Raw genomic sequence first — 4,344 nt, 5'->3', positions numbered from 1 at the left:
ACAGTTGAACAATCTGTGGGGGTTAATATAGAAATTAAATGTCTGAATGGATTCTGTCAGCTGAACAATCTGTGGGGTTTAATATAGAAATTAAATGTCTGAATGGATTCTGTCAGCTGAACAATCTGTGGGGGTTAATATAGAAATTAAATGTCTGAATGGATTCTGTCAGCTGAACAACCTGTGGGGGTTAATATAGAAATTAAATGCCTGAATGGATTCTGTTAGCTGAACAACCTGTGGGGGTTAATATAGAAATTAAATGTCTGAATGGATTCTGTTAGCTGAACAACCTGTGGGGGTTAATATAGAAATTAAATGCCTGAATGGATTCTGTTAGCTGAACAACCTGTGGGGGTTAATATAGAAATTAAATGTCTGAATGGATTCTGTTAGCTGAACAACCTGTGGGGGTTAATATAGAAATTAAATGTCTGAATGGATTCTGTCAGCTGAACAATCTGTGGGGGTTAATATAGAAATTAAATGCCTGAATGGATTCTGTTAGCTGAACAATCTGTGGGGGTTAATATAGAAATTAAATGTCTGAATGGATTCTGTCAGCTGAACAATCTGTGGGGGTTAATATAGAAATTAAATGCCTGAATGGATTCTGTTAGCTGAACAACCTGTGGGGGTTAATATAGAAATTAAATGTCTGAATGGATTCTGTCAGCTGAACAATCTGTGGGGGTTAATATAGAAATTAAATGTCTGAATGGATTCTGTTAGCTGAACAACCTGTGGGGGTTAATATAGAAATTAAATGTCTGAATGGATTCTGTCAGCTGAACAATCTGTGCGGGTTAATATAGAAATTAAATGCCTGAATGGATTCTGTCAGCTGAACAATCTGTGGGGGTTAATATAGAAATTAAATGTCTGAATGGATTCTGTCAGCTGAACAATCTGTGGGGGTTAATATAGAAATTAAATGCCTGAATGGATTCTGTTAGTTGAACAATCTGTGGGGGTTAATATAGAAATTAAATGCCTGAATGGATTCTGTCAGCTGAACAATCTGTGGGGGTTAATATAGAAATTCCTCCCCAGATGTAATGACATGAGTTATTAGGCATGGTCTGTCCCTAGCGCATCTCTGCTCTGTTCACACACACACACACACACACACGCACGCACGCACGCGCACGCACACACACACACACACACACACACACACACACACACACACACACACACACACACACACACACACACACACACACACACACACAGCCACCAGGTCTGTGGGGGTGAATATTGGTGCAGTGTTATTTAACCGCCTGCAGCTTCTTCATGTCTTCTGACATTCTCTTGATTTCAAATCATTTTTCTTCTGACCTATTTTATGCATTTTAAGCCCCCACAGAAATGCAGTATTATAGCAGATTGTAAAAAAAAACAAAAAAAAAAAACAGTATGTTATGGCCGTATTAAATGTTTGTGATAAATGTTCAATAAAACAAAATCTGAAAATAAAAGATAAATGACATATTTTCCATTTTGTTATTATCACTTAGCGCTAATAGTCTGAAGCCATGTTTACATGTCCATTCTACACTTTAGGAATCAACGCATCACACTAAACAAATATATTACAACACAAAGCAAACCACTAATTTGGTTATATAAACAATATTGCAGAAATAACTATCGGTGGTCTACATCTTTTCAAAAATATCCCCACATTTTTTTCCCCCCTTATACACTATTATTATAATTACTAACGCATTGAGACACTGAAAAAAATATACTGTCTTGATACATCTTGAGCATCACAAAAAATATCAGACAATCAAGGACAATTTGAAAGGACGTACATGTATGTACTGTAAATATGAATCATAACTACAGGAAAAAGGTATGATTTTTTAATTTGGTTCAGATCCAATCTATTAACTTTCACATTATGTTTGATTAAAGCATTTTCTGCCCTGTAATGAAGATACCAAGTTAATTTAGTTAATTAAAAACAACCACAACGTGAAAGAATACCCTGTAACACAGGAAAGTCAAATTAATTATAAAAAACAAGAAATGATGACAAAGTATATATATATATATTTTTACCTTTCAGACAAAACTCTCCACCTGCTATCTGCCAGTTCAGTAAACATGTGAGGCCCCCAGTCGGACAGAGGAGACAGGAGGATAAGAAGGATAAGAAGGATAAGAAGAAGAAGAAGAAGAAGAAGAAGAAGAAGAAGAAGAAGAAGAAGAAGAAGAAGAAGAAGAAGAAGAAGAAGAAGAAGAAGAAGAAGAAGAAGAAGAATAGGAATAAAGAGAGAGAGGAGTGAGCTAAGTGAAGAGAGCCCAGAGAGAAGAGCGAGACAGAGGGAATAGAGCTCACTACACAACCCAACATGTCTTATTTATCTGTGTGTAAATGACTAAAAGGTGAGTGTACTGCTGGTGAATCAGCAGGTAGCAATCTGGGCTTGGAGCCATGACCTCATGCTTCTACTCTGTATGGTGGTGTAGTTATGTTGTGCTGGGTTGTGGTTCTGTTGTGAGTGGGTTGTGGTTCTGTTGTGAGTGGGTTGTGGTTCTGTTGTGAGTGGGTTGTGGTTCTGTTGTGCTTGGTTGTGTGTGTGTATGTGAGTGTGAGTGAGAGTGAAAGTGAGAGTGAAAGTGAGAGTAAGAGAATGTGTGTGTGTGTGTGTGTGTGTGTGTGTGTGTGTGTGTGTGTGTGTGTGTGTGTGTGTGTGTGTGTGTGTGTGTGTGTGTGTGTGTGTGTGTGTGTGTGTGTGTGTGTGTGTGTGTGTGTGTGTGTTGCCCCAGCCTACATATTGTAGCTGAGATATTACTAAGGGATGACACACTTTGCTGGTGGGAGTTTTTCATGTGTGTTATGTGTGTGTTCAACACAACCAGTGATGATGTTTTCATCTGATTGTCACTTCAAGAAGTAGTCTACCTGCGAACGTTCGTCCACTCCAAAATAATTCCAGCATCCAAACAGTGCACTGTGTGGGATGAGACATCAGTTACAAAACACCCAAAGTGTAATGACATTCGGCGGTTGTCATTGAGCCTACACTCTTGTAGCCTGAATTAATGTGTCTTTTAGTAAAATGAAAAGTTGGGACACTTGAAAAGGGGCAAATACAGCTGTGTCTGTCCTGAGCTCATTGGCGGGGGAAACTGTGAGAGCCCAGTAGAAACAATGTTGGACGTTTGATAGCGGACTGGATCCTGCCGATACATTGTTGGAAGTTTGCTAGCGAAAGCTCAAGACAGACAGAGAGAGGCAGACAGGCAGAGTAGAGATTTTAATGTGATTGAAAGAACCCTACCAACATGTACATATTACCGCGACTAACCGCGACTCGGTACCGGTACCCCCTGTATATACCCTCGTTATTGTTATTTTATTGTGTTACTTTCTTTAATTTTTTTAATTTTTAACTTTACTTTATTTAGTAAATTAACTCTATTTTCTTAAAAACTGCATTGTTGGTTAAGGGCTTGTAAGTGAGCATTTCACGGTAAGGTCTACACCTGTTGTATTCGGCGCAAGTGACAAATACAATTTGATTTGATTTTGATTTGAACCAACTGTCACTGGTTTAAACCATGACAGAGAGGTGGGGCTGTTCCTTTCACCTGGAACAAGCTTTATGTACCACTATAGAAGTAACAGTAGGAGAGGGGTTCAAATATAGCTAACGTCTCATTCAGGGGAGCTAACGTCTCATTCAGGGGAGCTAACGTCTCATTCAGGGGAGCTAACGTCTCATTCAGGGGAGATAACGTCTCATTCAGGGGAGCTAACGTCTCATTCAGGGGAGCTAACGTCTCATTCAGGGGAGCTAACGTCTCATTCAGGGGAGCTAACGTCTCATTCAGGGGAGCTAACGTCTCATTCAGGGGAGCTAACGTCTCATTCAGGGGAGCTAACGTCTCATTCAGGGGAGCTAACGTCTCATTCAGGGGAGCTAACGTCTCATTCAGGGGAGCTAACGTCTCATTCAGGGGAGATAACGTCTCATTCAGGAGAGATAACGTCTCATTCAGGGGAGCTAACGTCTCATTCAGGGGAGCTAACGTCTCATTCAGGGGAGCTAACGTCTCATTCAGGGGAGCTAACGTCTCATTCAGGGGAGCTAACGTCTCATTCAGGGGAGCTAACGTCTCATTCAGGGGAGCTAACGTCTCATTCAGGGGAGCTAACGTCTCATTCAGGAGAGATAACGTCTCATTCAGGGGAGCTAACGTCTCATTCAGGGGAGCTAACGTCTCATTCAGGGGAGCTAACGTCTCATTCAGGGGAGCTAACGTCTCATTCAGGGGAGCTAACGTCTCATTCAGGGGAGCTAACGTCTCATTCCGGAGAGATAACGT

The sequence above is a fragment of the Coregonus clupeaformis genome, chromosome 9, assembly GCF_020615455.1.
Source record: "Coregonus clupeaformis isolate EN_2021a chromosome 9, ASM2061545v1, whole genome shotgun sequence".
Lineage (NCBI taxonomy): Eukaryota > Metazoa > Chordata > Actinopteri > Salmoniformes > Salmonidae > Coregonus > Coregonus clupeaformis.
Note: the sequence above shows the minus strand (reverse complement) of the source record.